General features: G+C 36.6%; 1 pseudogene; it reads left to right on the forward strand.

The window, feature by feature from the left end:
- Positions 1-610: 610 nt before the first annotated feature.
- Positions 611-12,460, forward strand: LOC120175189 (annotated as a pseudogene).
- The last annotated feature ends 7,722 nt before the right edge of the window (positions 12,461-20,182 follow it).

A 20,182-nucleotide genomic window follows, 5' to 3' on the forward strand; every position in this document is an offset into this window, starting at 1 on the left:
ATTCCTAGAGTTGGCTTTATCAATCCCAACAGTCATGTACATTCAAGCAATAACAACCATAAAATATTCTATATCATTGTGAGCAATTAAATTATTCCAAAAACTACCTTGAAACCTAACAAATACCATATCAGAATTCTATTAATGACTATCAATCCCGAACTTGAAAGATCCAATGTCCTCAATACATGAGAATTAAATTAAGCTAAACTATATGAGATGAAAATGCTAATGAAAATAAGTGTACCTCATTGTAGTAGCGGTGGGGTTGTCTTGCTCCCCACATGTCTGGTGTGTTTTCTCTTTGGAGTAGGTCTAGCCTGGTCGTGTCCTTGGGTGGTGCATAGAGGCGTAGTAGTCTCAAACACCTATGTAAGAGGAGTCCACGCACAACTTGTTGATCTCTTTAGTCGAATTTTGGTCATTGGCTAATTAGTGTGGTACGTCATTTCAGGCGAATGAAGGATCTCGTTAGCTTGCTCAACGGGTTCATTCTCTACATCTTCAGATTGGTTTGGCTCGTCTCAGTGCTCTGGGATCTGTTGGTCTCCCAAATGATTTTCTTCATCTTTCATAACTGTTGTGGGGGCAAGTAGCGGTCGCCTTGACTATGGTAGGAAACATGAGTGATGTCTCATCAACTGGAGCATCTTCATCACGTCAGGCCCCTTCAAAGGATGTTGCAATATCCTTCAGTGTTCTTAATATTCCTCCGGGGAAGGGAGGGAAGTCATCGAAAGTCAAGGGGAACATCTTCTTGAAGGAAGAGGACAAGACCTTATCTCTCTTTTTCTAATAAGTGAAGAAGGTTTGTAAATTGTTCGACAAGATTTCAACTTGCTCTTTGGTTTTTCGGGATGATTCAACCTCATAAGCCAGTTTTTAACGACCTTTTTATTTTTGCACAACACAGTGATTAGGCTTGAAAAGATTAAGGGGCTCTTCTTCCTCTTAAGGAAATTATATACTTCTTCTACTATGATCTTGTCAATGTCAATCAAGCGTCTGACTATAATCGAATGGAGGAAAATCATTCTCTACAGCAAAATAATTGTGCGATACAATGTGGGCTTCAACCTGGTCTTCAAGAAATAGTTCCATAGTTTTGTTTTAGGTTTAAGGCACCACCTCTCAACGCTTAGTTTGCTAGGGGTGTCTCCCTTCCACTTAGTGTTCTAGATAAGTCTTCAAAGATCACTGGTAGGTTTTGGAATTGGTGTGCTTGTCAGAGTTGGAGTAGTTATATAGAATGTTTTTCAACTTGAAAGATCGATTGACGACCAATGGAGTGAATTGGACCTTCTCCCCTCTTACAAAGATGACGTGTTGAGAAGGGTTGGTAAGATTAGTATAGAATTCTTTCACTAATATCGTAGACACCTCATCGAGGTGTTGGGCGAACTTCTTCCCCTTGTGTGTAGCCATCACTTCCATGACCTCTAATCCAAAACCCTCATCTTCAACAATCGAAAAGATGAACCCTTGTTCGAAATAGATGTTGTGGGTTTTGATTCCTTGGAAACATTCCTTGGAAACATTCCTTGGAAGCCTCATCCTTGAACCTATCAATTTGTATTTATTGACGTTTACAACAATGAAGAGGTATTGGTGACTTGCTTAAAATAGGCCATGGCTACTGTAAGATGAAAAAAATAAAGCTTGGGACTTTGGCTATGGTGTTTGCACGACAAAGAAGATGAAAGAGAGAGAGAGGAAAATAAAAGAGATGTGAAGAAAGTGAAAACAAAGAAATTAAGGGTGGTTAAAAAATGAATGGCTTGGAGTTGGAGGTTTTGGGAAAAAGGGAAGAGTTAATGGGGAGTTAACGATAAAATAAAAAGAAGGAAATAGAAAATAAAATGTGATTGATTTATGATGTTTAAAAATTAAAAAGTTAAAAAGAGATAAAGTTATCCCCTTTTGTCACCCAAACTGAGAATAAAATTAGGGTTTCCTCCAACTTTACTTCTTCTTTTACCCTCATGCTGCCTTTCCAAGAAACTAAAAATATTGAAAAATAAAAAGGAAACGAGTAAGATAAAATAAAGATTTTATTTATGAATAGAGAAAAAAAATAAAAATGCTATAACAAATAAGAAAAGGATAGTGGGTACAAACTATCATGCATCATGGAGGAGGAGTGGAGAATTGTCACGTAAAATTAGTGCTCCGGTGTTGGCCTTCATTCGTTGCCCGTTAACCTTGAAAATGATACCATCGTCGAGGTTCTTGATGTCTACAACTTCATGAGGGTAAACATGATGTACTTGGAAAGGCCCGAACCATCGTGACTTGAGCTTGTCTGAGAATAGCTTGAGCCTTGAATTGTATAGGAGAACTTGTTGGCCTTCACGAAAATGTCACGGCAAAATATGTTTTTGTGCCACTTTTTAGTTTTCTCCTTGTATAGACGAGCATTCACATATGTTTGGGCTCAAAATTTCTCTATTTAATTCAACTCGAGCAATTTTCTTTTATCGGCTAGTTGGGTATCCAGGTTGAGCTCCTTGATTTCCCAGTATGCTTTATGCTCTAGCTCAATAGGAATATGGCAAGCCTTGCCATAAACTAGATTGAACGATGACATCTCGAGTGGTGTCTTAAATGTCATGCGATAGGCCCATAATGTTTTGTTGAGCTTGTGAGTCTGGTCTTTCTTCTTAGGGTTCACCATATTCTCACAAATTTGGTTAATCTCTTGTTTAGAGACTTTATCTTGTCTGTTGGTATTGGGATGGTATGTTGTATCAATTTTGTATCGCACCCCATATCTCTGTAATACCTTAACAATTAACTTTTTGTCAAAATGGGTGTCTTCATCACTTATGATGGCTCTTTGTGATCCAAACCTCGTGAAGATGATATTGTGAAGAATAACAGGAAATTCTTAGAGTCGTTCCTTGGAGTAGCCACGGACTAAACCTATTTGGACATATAGTCCACTCCTAAGAGGATATAAAGATCGTCAAAGAAATATGGGAAGGGTCCCATGAAATCTATTCCATCTACATCAAAGAGCTCTACCTCTAGGATGTTTTGCAACAACATTTCATGTTGACTAGAGATGTTTCCAGTGCATTGGCATCTATCACAAGCCTCGTAGAACTCATATGCATCCTTGAAGAGTGTGGGCCAATAGAACTCATATTTTAGGACTTTTGCAGTAGTCCTAACCCCTCCAAAATGGCCTCCACAAGGAGCTATATAACAATGGAGTAATATTTCCTTTTACTCTTCTTCAGGGGCACATATTCGAATCATCTGATCAGTATATTTCTTGAACAAATAAGGCTCATCATAATAGTGGAATCGCATGTCATGCCTGAATTTATATTTTCCCTGGCTATTTAAATCAAGAGGCAAAACACCACTAAAAATAAAGTTAACTATATCAGCATACCACAAAATGGCCACGACAAATAAGATTTTCTCATCATATAGTTCCTCCTTAATTTCTAAGTTTTCATCACATACCACTTTGTTTTCTATCCTAGAGAGATGATCATCAACTTGGTTTTCAGTTCCTTTCTTATCCTTAACCTCTAAGTCAATTTCTTGCAAGAAAAGTATCCACCTAATAAGTCTAGGTTTTCCATCCTTCTTGGTCACTAAGTACTAGATAGATGAGTGATCGGTATAAACTATAACCTTAATGTTTATCAAGTATGCTCTAAACTTATCAAAAGCAAATACTATAGCAAGCAATTATTTCTTAGTGGTTGTGTAATTTACTTGTGTTTTATTTAAGGTGTGACTAGCATAATAAATCACATGAAAGATCTTACCTCGTCGCTACCCTATCACTACTCCCACAGCATAGTCGCTTGTGTCACACATCAGTTCAAACAGGGTAGTCCAATCTGGTGGAATTGAATGCGCCATAGCAATCCTTGTCAAACACGAAAGGTTGATTTTTTTGTAGCAAAATGCACAGAGGCTTGGAGATTTTGGATAATTTTTTATGAATCTCCTATAGAAGCCCACATGCCCTAAAAAGCGACGAATGCCCGTCATGGTGGTGGGAGGAGGTAGCTTCTTGATTACTTCAACCTTTGCCTTATCTACCTCTATCCCTTTGTATGAGATCTTGTGTCCTAAAATTGTGCCTTCAATCATCATGAAGTGACACTTCTCTCAATTCAACACTAGGTCATATTCTTCACATCACTTTAGCACCTTTGCTAAATTGCCAAAGAATTGTTCGAAATCATCCGTCGAGACAGAAAAGTCATCCATGAAGATCTCTAAAAAAGTTTCGACCATGTCTGACAAAATGGACAACATACTCATTTGGAAAGTTTCTAGAGCATTGCATAGTCCAAAAGGCATCCTCCTAACGGCGTATGTACCATATGGGCAAGTGAAGGTTTTCTTCTCTTGATCCTCTAGCGTTATAGCAATTTGGTTGTACACCTATCAAGGAAGCAATGAAAGGACTTTCTTGCCAATTAATCAAGCATTTGATTAATGAATGGGAAGGGGAAATGGTCTTTCTTGGTCTCCTTGTTAAGCTTTTCGTAATCCATGCAAATTATTTACCCTGTGACGGTTCTTGTCGGTAGGAGCTCATTGTTCTCATTACTTACCACTATCACGCCTATTTTTTGGGCACATATTGCACCGGGCTAACCCATGAACTGTTGCATATTAGGTAAAATACTCTAGCATCGAGCCATTTAATGATCTCTTTCATTACCACCTTCTTTGTGACTAAGTTGATCCTTCTTTTGGGTTTAACAAAATTATTGTGGCATTCATCAAGGAAAATTTTTTGCATGCAAATAGTAGGGCTTATACTCTTCAAGTCAGATATAGTCTGAACTAGAGCTTTCTTATGTTGAGATAACATATTTATCAAACTATGTTTTTGCTCAGGTTTAAGACTAGAAGATATTATCATAGGCAAAGTCTCATCACTACATAAATACACATATTTAAGTTACGATAGCAAAGACTTTAACTCTAAAGTGGGTGCATGCTCAAGTGAAGGTTTTGGAGGAATAATTTTAATAAAATCTAAGGGTTCAAATTGCGTACCTGATCTAGATATGAGTAAACTAGACTACTACACCTCCATTGGGAATTCCTTAGGCTCATCGATGTCATCTTCACTAACCTTCTCATATTCCTTGATCTACACAAAATTGCTACAACAAAATTCTACAACTTCCTCTTTCACTATCCAATCCATGTCTATAACACATAACAATCCTCGGAATCATCCACTATTTGAGTGTGTGAAGAAATTAATGGTCACACTTTGATCAATCACCCATATAGTAAATTCACCATTTTCACAATCGATTAAGATTCGACTGGTAGCTAGAAATGGTCACCCTAAAATGATAGGCGCATTATCATTGACTTTTGAATTAAAGATGAGGAAATCAACTATGAACACAAATTTGTCCACCTTCACCACGACGTCTTCAACTCTTTCTTCGAGTGAGACATGGATCGATCGACTAATTACAAGATAAAGACGGTCGGTCTTACACTTCCCATTCTAAGCTTTAGAAGTACTAACTTGGGAATTAAATTCACACTCGATCCAAGATCACATAGGGTTCTCCCTACATAATTATCCCCTATAGAACAAGGGATGATGAAGCTGCCAAGATTTTCTTTTTTAGTGGCAACTTGCTTATCATAAAAAATACTCGTTTGTTGTAGCAATTATTTCATATTTCTCTACACTCATTTTCTTGGTGATAATATTCTTGAGAAACTTAGCATTGGTGGGCATCTAATCAATGGCTTCCAATAATTGAACATTGATGTACAACTGGTCAAGGATATCAACAAACTTATTAAACTAAAAGTCATGATTTTGCTTCTTCAACCTTTGCGGAAGGGGTGAGGGTCTGACTTCTTCTTCTGCTGGTGGGGTTTAAACTTTTATTGTAACATTATTCTATCTACCATCAGTAGCTTCACTTGTTGAACCCTCATTCTCATTTTACCTCTGATTCTTCTTGCACACTGTTGGGATTGGAATCATCTAACTTCCTTCCCCAAACTTATCTCCTTGGTTAAGTTGGGAGCCACTTCTTAAAGTGAGTACACTACATTGCTCCTTTCCTTGATTATCAGTGACTTCAGTGTCACTAGGTAGACTACCTTGTGGGCGAACATGCAATGTTATAGCAATTTGATCCACTTGAGTCTCCAAGGCTCTCAAGGATGAGCTATGGTTTTGCAGCAATGCTCATTGACTTTATAATAAAGCTCTTTGGTTCTTGATAGATGCTGAATGATCTTGCAACAATGCCTTCGTTGTCACCATGAAATCTTTATGATAACTCCATAAAAACTATATTTTAGGTCTTTTTACTTAAGTTATTGATTGTCTAAAAGCCACTGACATAGCATTTTAACTGCATATAGTTGCATTTAGGACATATTTTCATATGGTGGATAAGTTTTGCCAAGCTAAAGTTTATTTGATTAAACTGATGCTGCTGATAAGAAAGGTTGTTTGTTGATTGTGATGATACATGAAATGACTGAGGAATTTTTTTTTGCCGAAACAAATTAATATGCTAGGGCCCGTGGAATACAGAAGATGAAGACATTAAGGAACAATTTTTTCTTGCCGAGGCTGATACTAATCTGAAAAACTGCTAACGTCATCTTCTAGCTGTCTGATTGACCTCACGTGCAATCATGTCCTTTTAATGAATTGACCACCTCCAGTCTTCTTTCTATTTATAGCATGGACAAGTTAACACTGGTATTTAGGGAATATTCAATAACACAAAATCCTAGGAATTCCCATTATAAATACCCCATTATAGTCGCCCAGAAAAGGGATAATCATACAGAGAAAATACCCTAGGTTTGGAAAAAGGAGGTCGTGGCGTCCTTTTTCCACCGTTTCCCACTCGTCTATCCTTGGTGTTGTCCATAGCCGGCTTCGTCGGGGTGACATCCAGGCCCTCGAGAGAGGCTGGTACGTTGGATCAGTCAGGGTGGTGGTCTGATGTCACGGCAGAGCTCTGTTCTGGGAGTTTTTCTTCATCTTGTTCTTCATGTTTTATTTTTCCAGGGGCTTGTACTTAATGACTATTTTTGGGATGATGTTAACCACACCATAAACTGTTTTATTTGGTGTTGGGAATGCTTGGATGATATTTTATTTTACCGTTAATGAATGATTAAGTATGTTTTTGTAAAGTTTTATTTTGTTCATTGTTTTAACCTTTTGCCTTGACACTCTAAGAGCTTTGAGAGATTGCCTGGTGCCTAGTCGAAACATTTCTAGACCTTGTAAGAGCTTTTGATAGATTGCCGTTTTTCTAGAAATAGATTCTTAGATTCGAGAGAATTAATATAGATCTACGTAAACAAATGAATAGATCTGGGATGGTGATGTTCTAACCTTTCTGCCTTAGAGATAAGGAAAGGGTTTCAATCGACTAAAAGGGATAAACGCTTGAGTAAGATAGACAACGACTATAGTTCATGCTGAGGGGTATTACCGCAACAACAGTCTGACAAACCAAGGGTTGTAGCTCACGCCGAATAGTATTGCCATTGCAACCGTGTAAGAATACTCAGTAATCCTGTCGGGCAGCCTAAGAATAGCATACCAAATCATTCTTAGCATAAAATAACTTCTCGCCATAGCAAAACCAACCTACGTGCCCCGTTAGAAGTCTGATTGTGTGAGGCTGCTAGTCTATTTACAAAGTTTTAATAACTTTAGCCTTGAAAACTTTTATTTGTTTACATTTGCATATTATTCTTGCCTCGACAAAACTTTTCTGCTCACTTTACAATTTTTCTTATTTCAACCATACTTTTTCCATATGTTCATACCATTTGCCATTGCATATTTTCCTTGTTTATATCATTAGACTTATATACTTAGGATTAGTTAGTGACACTTATTCCTAGCTGTAGCAATCTTTTAAAAGCCCTCCAATCCATGTGGAGACGATACTCACTCACTACTATATTACTTGCATCAATTGTGTACACTTGCACAGATTTTCTTACCTTAGCATATACATTTACAAGCGATCACTTAGAGTGTAGCTTCCAAAGAATTTTTATTTGATGAAGACGTTAACCCCTTGTTAGCATTTTCCATAACATATTATGCTGAAAACTTGGGAGTTCAACCACATTATTTTTTCGTGTAGAATTGCTTGCATTGTTAGCCCCTTGATTAACCAATGAGAAATTTAGTTATCGACGCCATCTAGGGTTGTAGGTTTTCAAGTAGGGGTTGTTGGTGGTGTTCTTATTGAAGTTTCCCACGTGATGATTGCCACAACATAATACACATGCAACACTTGTCATCTTTACTTCCTTCACCTCACTAGGACATTAGAGATTCTTCAACATGTTGGTGATTACCGATAATTGAGCTAAAATAAAATCTTAATCATCCAGCTAAATTGTTCATTATGCCTTTCTCCCTATTTCTAGCCTTGAAGAAGGGAATTAATAGTCATTGTTTGCTATCCTATTAAGGATACCAAAAGTTTCTTCAGGTGAGTTGTCTAACAGAGTGTCATTTGTTGAAGCATCTAGCATCATCCTCGCGGGAGCTTTCACACAATTACAACACATCACCATTTACGCCTAATCATGGAATCCATGGTTTACGCACTTACAAAGCAATCCCTTATATCGGTCCCGAGACTCATATATTAACTCGTCATCAGCCTGACGAAAGGATGATATGTCATTCCCCAGTTGAGTGTTCATATTGGGTGGAATATATATCAGTAAACACTACAAGAAAATATACCTTTAATGACACAAGAACGATGACACACACTAATTTATGACTTGCAAAAAATGTGTGTCATAAAAAATGTCATGTTTTTTAAAATCTGAACGATTTATGACTTACAATAATGTGTGTCATATTTAATAGTCATAATTTTAAAAATTTGCAAAAACACGGAGTACACTTTTAATTGCGTGTCATCTGTAAAAATCGTATTTTAATTCCCCCCCATTATTTTCATATTTTCCCTCTTCTTCCCCCTCGATAATCAGTTCACGCCGCATGCTTCCCCCTTTTTCTCTTTTGCAGCAGTCCACTGATTTGGCCATTCACCACAACGCATGTTTCCCCCCTTTTTCTCTTGTTCCTTATTTCTGAATAGGACTTTTGGTGTTTCTAAACAATGGTGTTATTCAGGGCGGACTTGAAACAAATTTTTTCACTGAAAATGGAGAGGGAAGTCGATATCAAATTCACGAGATCATTGGGAAAGGAAGTTATGGGGTTGTTTCTTCTACGATTAACAACCACACGGGTGAAAAGGTCAGTGCTTTTTAGAATGCTTCCCTAACCTCACCTCTTAGTTGTATTTGCTAAGTTTTTTTCCTTCCTATTACTGTAGCAAATGTATTCTATCAAGATTTAAAACCAAAGAACATCCTGGCTAATGCTGACTGTAAGTTGAAGATGTGTAATTTTGGGCTTGCCCTAGTGTCATTTAATGATGCCCCATCAGCGATTTTTTGGACTATATATTGTTCTTTCATTAAATCTTGAAGCTTTTGCTTTCATGCTTCCTTAGTATTTCTCAAATGGCTTAATTTGCTTTTAAACGTTTCCTTCATTACATTAGGCAAGCCTCCAAAAGGTTGTGCTAACTAATCTAACTTATTTAATCCATCTAGGACTATATTGCAACCCGTTGGTATCGTGCTCCTGAACTCTATGGATTCTTTTTCTCCAAAGTAAGTTCTTTTTAGTCGTCTATATATTAGGCTTTTCATCTTGATATTCTTATTTCCAGTTGCTGATATCACTAAAAAAGTAGGAGAAATATTTTTTGTTTCGGTAACCTAGTCATTATGTGTATACATATATTGCTTTAATTTCTCAAAATATTTTGACTCCCCTGGTATTCCCCTTATACTTTCTATGGAATAGTTAGTTGTTGGTATTTATCCAGAGTAGTACTTGTTTGGACTGATGCTCATTTACTTAGCAGTAAAACCACAATAGGCATTTTTGTTTACTTTTTGATAGATGTGAATTTCCTTTAACATCCTTTGTGCACATAACCAATTCTTCACTGTGTAATTTGATGTTTTCAGTTGCACGTTTAAGTAAGTTCTTGGAATGGCTTAAAATGAACTTTTCATCTTTGAAGTAGTCCATACTAGATTGGTTTTCTCCTATCAGTTAATAGTTTTCCTTATGTAGAATTTAAGTTTGATGATTATGTAACTTGGATGTCGTCCATTTCTGTAATCACCGTATAATATTTCTTTTCTACATCATTTTCTAGAGGAAATTCTTGAAGCTTATCTTGCAGCTTTAAGAATGTGTATTGTTGTTACTGTAATTTGGAATAAGGAAGTTAATACTTGGAAATTGTTAAAGGTCATTAATCATTTTGATCAATAGGTTTATTCTTTGTGTGCTCAAATCAAATCTCTTCTAATTAAGCTCATAGAATTGATCGTATTAGCAAAGTCTAGGTGCTAAAGAAAAATATTATACGCTTTTCATTAGTTCCATCTGTATTCAACTATGGTTTTATATCATGCTTTGTTATCATGGATATTTAGCCACTTTTAATGTTATTGGTGCACCTATCATTATTTTCATGTGCCTTATTGTTAATCACTTATTTTTATATATCTTTTGAGCACGAAAAGTGCAACATCTGAACTTTCATTTGCGTTTTGATTTTTAATAATTATATTAAGTATGTTTTATTAGACTATAATTGCAATTTCTGAGTCTTTAATCCTTTTGCACTACACTCATACAATTGATATGTGGAGTATATGATGCGTATTTGCTGAGATACTTACAGGAAAACCACTTTTTCCTGGAAAAAACGTGGTGCACCAATTGGATCTCATGACCGATATGCTTGGCACTCCCCCTCCTGAATCTATATCAAGGGTTAGTTATCTTGTTTCTTATATTTCACTTGATTTATTTTCACTTCAACCTGACGCTGATTTCAAGCTTTGTTACTGAGATTCTAATTGAGAGATTAGATACTGATCACTCACTACTTAATTTATCATTACCTGGCAGATTAGAAATGAAAAGGGTTTCTTGCTAACATTGTTTTATATAATCCAAAATATCACAGAAGTTCCCTAATGTGGATCCCGGGGCTCTTCGCCTACTTGAGCGCTTACTTGCATTTGATCCAAAATATCATCCCACAGCTGAAGAAGTAAGATTGAGAATTCCTAGTATTTAATTTTTTCTTTCAAAAGCACTAAAAAGGAAAACAAGGTATGCATATAATAGATAACCCTGAAATTTACAAAAAATAGGGTTTCTTGCTAACATTGTTTTATATTCAGAAAACATAAAGGATATGCTTCCTATAGCATTGAAATCCATGAATGGGTGATCTTGAATGCTACAAATTTTGATTTGATGTTTTGTCAGCATTATTTCATCAAGATATGATAATTCTTCTCATCATTGGCATTAAATTAACTACAAATGATAAATCTGACAGTTAGATCATGACTTACAAGCTTTTGATATTCCTAATGGTGTTGTTCTACGCTGGTAGGCATTAGATGATCCATACTTTTATGGTTTAGTAAATATGGACTGTGAACCATCCACTCAACCTATTTTGAAATTAGAATTTGAGAGAAGGAAATTGGAAAAAGATGATGTTAGAGAGCTGATTTATAAAGAGGTACTCCACATTTGTTGCTTTGGTGTTATCTAGTTTCTATTTATCATATAGCTTAACCAATTTGTAGCCTAACAGATATTAGAGTATCATCCCCAGATGCTACAGGAGTACCTCCGCGGTGGGGATCAGACCAACTTCATGTACCTTTCAAGCTCTTAACTTTTGTTGTTTAATATCCTTTAAAAATCCTATTGTTTCTTAATATGATGTCCAAGATTATCCTTATACAGTTTAGATACAGCTTAGTAAAGTAATACTTTTTGAGTGGTTTTGTAGATCGAATCCTCATTTCAAGTTATGTAGTGCTTAAGCGAAATATAAGGGGTGGGGGTCTGGAAATTCTAAATTCCAGTTGATAACATTTTCTTCTAGCATTGCAAATAACGATATTCTTTTTCTTTTTTCAATCAAATAGTGGTGTTAAGCGATTCAAACGACAATTTGCACATTTGGAGGAGCATTATGGTAAAGGTGAAAGAAGTACTCAACTTCTAAGACATCATGTTTCTTTGCCTAGGCATGCTTCATAAAATTTTAGGAATCATGTTAGTTCCATAATTTCTCCCCCAAACTTAGTATGTCTAGTTCATGTGTCATATTTCAATTTGCCTGAATATCGTCTTTACAGAGAGCGAGTTCCTGCTCCCAATAATGAAAATGATCAAGTTGATGGTGAGAATAACACTGCTTCAATGACACAATATGGTTCAGAAAGCGCTAGTGCTTCAATGACACAATATGGTTATGAAATACAAGTTACAGAAACATTGGAAGCTTGGATATGGTATCTGGCTATTGTTTGATCATTACCGCACTCCATTGGATCAAATATGCAGAAGGTATGAATTGAAACTTGGGAGAAATGTATTGCACTTAGTAGTTCTCTAACTTATCAAAGTTCTGCAGAATCTTAACTAGTTAACAGACTTAATAGTGTGCAATGAATCTTCCAAGTTGTGTTCTTTTTGCTAGGTAGACAAGGTGTGAATTTGTCTGTTGTCGGCTTCACACCACATAAGATGTACAAGTATGGAGCAAATGGTGAAACTGATGATATGTTGGAATACCATGCTACTTTTGATTTTTCACAAGACTCCCCTTTAGTAGAACTTGATGATGATTTCTAGTGTACACGCCCGGATGGTGAGGGCATATTAGTAGAACTTTATTATACCGTGATATTTTGTATCGACATATGATTACAATATTTTTGATAACTTAATGTGAATATATTGTATGCAAATGGATTGCTTATATATAATATGATATATATATATATATATATAGTATTATGAGGCATTAAATGTGATTTAGTTTGATTATTTGTCAATCTATAATATATATATATATATATATATATATATATATATATAATTTATGAAATACAATCACGACACACAAATGTCTGTCATCTTTTTTAATGACGTATGCTTCAATGACACACAAATGTGTGTCATCTTCATTTATGACGGGGGTTTCAATGACGCTCAATGCGCGTCATAAATGTGTGTTATAAATGCGCACCATAGATTTATGACACACAATTGCGCGTCATCTGATATTTATGTCGGTGGCTTCAATGACGCGAATTTGTGTTTCATTTGCACCCATAGATGACTCGTAATGCACGTCATTAAAGGGTTTTTTCTAGTAGTGAAAAAGCTTTTACACATGTCAGACCAAGATTCTATCAATTCGAATATGACTCCACTAAGTCAGGCCCTTGCTCGGCCACGCGACGAATAAGGAAATAACTTGAGCTTCAACACATTTTCATACACACCTTGCTGCCTAAATGAATAAAAAACCTTCAAAAATGACAAATGTGTTGCCTTGCATCTTCATGAGGCGCACCACCAAATTGTACAATCGAGTTCAACATGTTGAACATCATCGGTTTAAGCTCGAAGTGGGTTGCTTAAATCTAATGAGTTATAATATCAGGGTTGAGATCGTCCAAGATGGGAGCTAACTGATCTCTAATAGTATGTAGACGAGCAATAATTCCTACATTGGGATTTGATGCAACATTAGGATTTCCAGGATCCTCAACTTACTGACCTCCTAAATTTTAGACTTTGTACTTGGCTCTTTGAGCACATTGAGCACATATTCTTTGATGAAAAAGTTGTTTGATCTCATATACCAAATATAGTAGAAGTTTCTCAAATCTTCTATGGGTCATGCAACAACACAACCTGAAAAAGTAAAAAAAATAACAAGTTAATCTATACAAAAAAGGAAGAAACAAAAAGTGAAAAAAACTAACTTAAAATCACCAATTTTCAATCTCTAACGACAACGCCAAAAACTTGTTGGGAATGTGAATGTGCTATACTATGGCACTAAAACTATGCAAGTATACACAATTGAACAAGTAATATAGTAGTGAGTGAGTATCGTCTCCACAAAGATTAGAAGGACTTAGAGTAAAGATTATGCACTTAATTATAACTAGTAAAGTATAGAATGGTGTGTACAATTGGAATTGAATGTTATGGAAAAATGTTGAAGTATTGGGTGAAATGTTATGATAAACATTAAAATATGCTGTATAAAATAAGTAAGGTATGTTATGGAAAAATTGTGTTGAGAACTGGAGTATGAAATAAGATATTTGACAACCTTACACAAAGAAGCTACAAGAAGGATAAAAGACTAGGTTTACTATGGAATCTTATGCCTTGCCTCTAGAATGGTTCCCATCTTCCATGACTATGTTGCTCAACAGGGTTTACTAAAGTATTCCTAAGCTATCTCTAGTAAGGAACCTGATAGTGAAAATGCTATGGTAATACCTCTCAACGTAAACTGTAACATAATTTTATCTACTAAGTCCTATTCCTTTCAGTCGTTGAAACCCCTTCTTTATCTCTAAGGCATGTTAGATCCTTACTTCCCAGTTTGACCCCATTATTCAGGATGATCTAGCCTAACTCTCTTGGCATTAAGCATCTAATATAGAAAATTATTAACTCTCGAAAGCTCTTACAATTCTAAGCATTTATACAATGAACAAAGCAACACTTAAACATGGAAAACATAAACCATCCATTCAAAACAAATCATAATCATCAAAGGCAAACCCACGCCAAATAAGTTAGTTCATGGCAGGGTTAAGACCATTCATCATCATCATTCGTTCCATTACAAACCCATACAGAAAATATAAATGAAAAGCACAAAGGGATAAGATAACTCCGAAACACTTAAGTTGTCGTGAGCTTAAACCGCTGCCTTGAACCGCCTTAGCAAAGCTAGCTTCTATCAAAGACCTAACTTGTTATCCCCTTGAGCTTAGCTATGGATGACATCACGAAGAATGAAGAAAAAAAAAGAAAAAAATAGAGGAAATGTGTGATACCGCCTCTCATACTTCTTAGCTCATAACCTCCAAAAGGCCCCTTAATTTTAGGGTATCTTAATCTATTTATACTAAGGGTAAAATAGGGTTTTGTGCCCAAAATTCTTTTTGTACCCAAAATTCTTTTTTTACCCTAAGGGATCATTCCCTTCACGAGAGGGGTATGCAAGGTTGGCAAGTGAGGCTCACATGGACAGTTGGAAGAGGATTCACGTGTGGGCTGGACAGCAAAATATCTTAATCATTTTGTCATTTTTTGGCCCCAAAAATATCGTCCAGAATGTTGTAGCATTTTTCCAACTCCCATTCAGTTTCAGTAATTCTCCACTTCTCATTCGGCTTCAGCTACCTACATATCATCAGCAAAACATGACCTTTCCCTCTAAGCAGTTACATTTTTATCATTAAAATATTGTAGCAAAACATCGCCACCAAATACAACTACATAAACCTAAATACAACTATATGCAGTGAAACGGGCTTTTAAAAAACCAATAACCTAAGTAAAAAGGCACAAAATATAACCTTTTTACGAAGTTATCATAGTGATTTCTCTAATACAGTGACCACTATGAACTCTCAAGTAGAAATTGCTGAGGAGAAAGACCAAATCGAGCCTCCGACTGAAGGAATGAACTTTGTTGACCCAACAGCAGCGGCTGCTGAACAACCCCACTAATCCCCATGATAGCCCTTTGTTGGAACTATCGCGGGATAGGGAACCCAACGGTAATTCAAAATATTAAAAGAATTATCATAAAAAAGGCCCAAAATTTATCTTAGTCTCTGAATCTAGGATTATAAAGAACAAATTCAAAAAGTTTAGGGCTAGAGTAGGAATGAAAAGTTGTTCTGTTGTCAAGAATTCCAATGATTGTACTATTCTTTTGTTAATGTGAAATGAAGATATGGATGTATTGATTCTTGGCTACTCTAACTCTCATATTGATGCGAATGTCTCTTGGCACAATCACCATTTCCGCTTTATTTGATTTTATGGATGGTGTGCTAGTAATATAAAGAAAGAAAACTAGGATCTTCTTAATAGACTTGCGAGGCTTTCTAGATTGCCTTAGATCGTGAGGGGACTTTAATGAGATAATTCACCCTAACGAGAAGATATGAGGCATGAGAAGACCTTGAGTTGATATGAACGATTTTAGAATGGGATTGCAAATGGTTAATTTGTAGGACTTGAGACAAAAAACTGGGTGGTTTACGTGAACCTTTGGGAGGGAGGCTCGTAATCAAATTCGGGAATGATTGGATAGGTTTGTTGTAACCCCAAACTAGATTTAGATATTTAAAGATTTTAGTGTCTCCGTCTAATTGACTCTCTATTTCAATTATACTACAATCCTGGTCAATTTGAATGGTGTTTCGCGAGATTCCTCTCAGGCTTTTAAGGGGATTAGTTCAAATTTGATTCATGCTGGGCCAAAAAGGAGTAGTGCAAAGTAGTGGTCAAACACACATAGAATGAGACCCCGAGGACTAGGTTAGCCAAGATGCAAGAAGTTGGGAATAGGTTGGGAAACTAGCAAATAACGAGAATGAACAAGGAAAAAAAGAACAAGTACTCATGTCAAAGATTGAAAAGCTTGAATCATATCCAATCACTGATGATTCTTTCGTTCGTATTATCAGCCTTAAAGGAGAAGTCAAGAAGCTTATTGATAAAGATGAGGACTATTAGCGACAAAGGTCTAGATTCGCCTGACTCAAAGAAGGCGACACAAACACCACCTTTTTTCGTGCTAAGGCCAATGGTTTGGGGTGGCCACCTGATTCTTCTCATCTCTCTTCCAATCTTCGAGAATGGAAACTTTGAAAGCAATATTGGATGCCATTTACATATGTATGTCCCAAGAGGACAACTCAAAGCTTTGTTGTGACCATATCCAAAGAAGTCCTCCAAGCCTTCTCCCAAATCAATCCAAACAAAGCACCAGTATTGACGGTCTATTGGATTGCTTTTATCGCTCTTTTTGGGATGTTTTTGGAAATGACTAGGGATGGTCGGATTGGGTAGGATTTTTGGTTCACCCGACCGGACCTGAGAACAATGACTCATTCACCCGAAATCTGACCCGCATAATATATACTCGCCACCCGACCCGACTTTTTGAGATAAAATCTGAATCCGACCCAAAATAATAATAATATATTATTTTTATTCAATAAAAACAATAATTTAATTGAAAAAATAATATATAGAGGGGTATTATTGTAATTATTCCTAAATATATAAGGTAAAACTATACTTTTTTTGGGTCGGGTCACATCGGGTATTTTTCACCCTAATCTCGAATCTGATCCGACCCGACCCAATCTCGAAATTTATTTTAAAAAACCCGACCCGATCGAGTCAGAACCTATCGGGTTTAAGTCCCATGCCCATCTCTAAAAATGACATATTTAAGCTATGCCTTGACCTGCTAAATGGGAAAGCTAACATGCATAATGTTAATAAAAATTGTCATTGTTCTCATCCCTAAAATTAGTAATCCTGAGTCAATGAAAAGCTTTAGACCGATTAGTCTTTGTTATGTGGTTTATAAAGTTGTCTATAAATTTATTGTCAATCGCCTTAAGCTTGTTATGTATCAATGTATTGTTGTGAATCAATGTGCTTTCATCCCTAGTAAGAGAATCTCTGACAACTTCTTGGTAGCTCATGAACTATTAATTCCACTATCTAAAGGGTTCTAAGAACAACCCCAACAAAGGGCTGCTCTAAAACTGGACATAGAAAAGGCCTATGATAGGGTGGAATGTAACTTTGTTATTAAGTTCATGACTCAAATGGGCTTTAATGAGAATTTTGTCTCTCTAATCAATAGATGCATAAGCACTGTCACTTATTAGATTAGAATCAATGGACATCTATCGGACTGTTTTACTCCTAAAAGAGGACTCCGACAAGGAAACCCCTTTTCCCCGTATTTGTTCATCTTCTGTGTGCAGGGTCTTTTAGCGCTTCAACTGGATACTCAGCTGAAAGGATCCTTAAAGGGTGTGAAAGCAAGTATACGAGGCCCTAGAATCTCCCACCTCCTCTATGCCGATGATAGCATTCTATTGATCAAGAACTCCCTTTTGGAAGCCCAAAATGTAAAGAAAACCCTCCAGGATTATAAGCAATCTTCGGGCTATAAAGTAAACTACGAAAAATCCAGCATTTCCTTAAGCAACAACACCCACCCGAAGCACCGAAGAACCATTAGACAAGTTTTTGGAGTGGAGGAAAAAAAACTTATACTGCCTTTCATTGTAAGAAAAATGAAAGTTCCCACATTTAGCTTTGCTAAGGACAAAACGACTAAATGAATCTAAGGTTGGACTAAGAACTTACTTTCCTTCAGAGGTAGAGAGATCTTCCTTAAATCAATGGGTCAAGCCCATCCCACTTATGCAGTGTCATGTTATCTTCTTCCCGAGGGCATCATTGAAGATATTACCTCCCAAATTAAGTCTTTATGGTGGTTCGGAAAGCATAAAGTGAGGGGTTGGGCAATGGTTGCATGAGAGAAAGTCTGTAGATCAGAAAGGCTAGGAGGCCTAGGGTTCCAGGACCTCAAGCTTTTCAATCATGCACTGATCAAGAATCAAATATAGAGAATTTTCAGGTCTACAACTCTTTGGCATTTAAGGTCTTTAAAGCAAAGTATTTCTCGTCCTCCTTTTTTTATGGCAAAACAGAAGATAGTGTCTTTTATGCCTGGACAAGGATCTACAAAACAAATGAGGCTCTTAAAGAGAGCTCCTTTTGGAGAATCACATTCAAGGGGAAAACAAGAATGTTTTTTGGATAAATGGGGAGACATTTCCCTAATTGATTGGTAATGCACTTACAAGGATAACATGGACTCACCTTTCAAATGTGTGAACTTTATGATCTCGAATTCATCAAAATGGAACGAGAGCAAGACCCATCAGGTACTCACACTTAAAGACGCTAAAAAGGTCCTCTCTACTCTTATCTCTCCAACTTAGAGGATAAATTGATCTGGAGCCATCACAGACAGGATGTTACTCAGCTAAGTTAGGATATAGCTGGCTTATGATAAAGAAGGGCACCCCGAGTAAATTAGGGAAAATCTAAAAGGATGTCAACAAGATGCCTACCTTACCAAAAATAAGGATTTTCGGATGAAGACTGTGCCATGAGACGATCTCAACCGGTGAAAAACTGAAGAACGCCAGGCTAACAGAGGGGACCTGCCCCATGTGGGAATGAACTTGAAACTCAGATACAAGCATTCAAAGAATGCCCCAAGACCCAGTCAATTCTATCTATTTCAGGGTTGGACATCTCCATCATTAATTGGCAAGGAAATTCCTGTAAATAGTGGTTGGAGTGGGCTGCTACCCGGCTTGACATGAAAGGCTTAACCAGACTAATGATGCTCATGTTGAATGTGTGGACATGCAAAAACAAATGGGTTTACGATGAGGAGATGTAGGAGGATAGAGATATGGTGATGGTTGCTTGGGGACTATGTGCCGAATTTTCCAAAGCTAAACAAACAAGACTATTTCACTCCCCCAATAAAGGTCTTTCAAATCTCACAAATGGAACCGCCTAGATACAAACAATGTAAAGATCAACGTTGATGGGGCCTTTAAGCCATCGGAGAATACTGCGGCTATTTGCGTGATTGTTAGAGATCACAATGTGATGGTTCTAGGGGAATGTGTAGACAAATTGATCCACCCTTTACAACAGAATCTTCAGAAGTGGTTGCTTTCACTCAAGGGATAAAATTCGCCATTGAGAATGGATGAACTAACGCCATTATCAAAAAAGATGCGATATCCATTATCAATAGATTAAGGGAGGACGTTTCAATCATTGGATTGCTGCTCATTGTGACATTAAAATCTTTTATGCTAACCGCAAGGCGAACAGAGTGGCACACACTCTTGCACAATGGGCTTTGTCGAGATCCAATCCATACTGATTTTATTATGACAAACCTGAATATATCAAGTCTGTAATTATCCTGGATACTATTAGAATCTAATGAATTTCCTATTTCAATGTATATATACACATATTCTAGTCATACATGATTTTATTATAGTAACCTAAGCTAAGCCGGTTTAATCCTATGACTTAACCCACAAGCGATTTGCACGTACAGATTCACATGAAAAT

Source organism: Hibiscus syriacus, unplaced genomic scaffold (genome assembly GCF_006381635.1).
Source record: "Hibiscus syriacus cultivar Baekdansim isolate YM2019G1 unplaced genomic scaffold, ASM638163v2 tig00112159_pilon, whole genome shotgun sequence".
NCBI lineage: Eukaryota > Viridiplantae > Streptophyta > Magnoliopsida > Malvales > Malvaceae > Hibiscus > Hibiscus syriacus.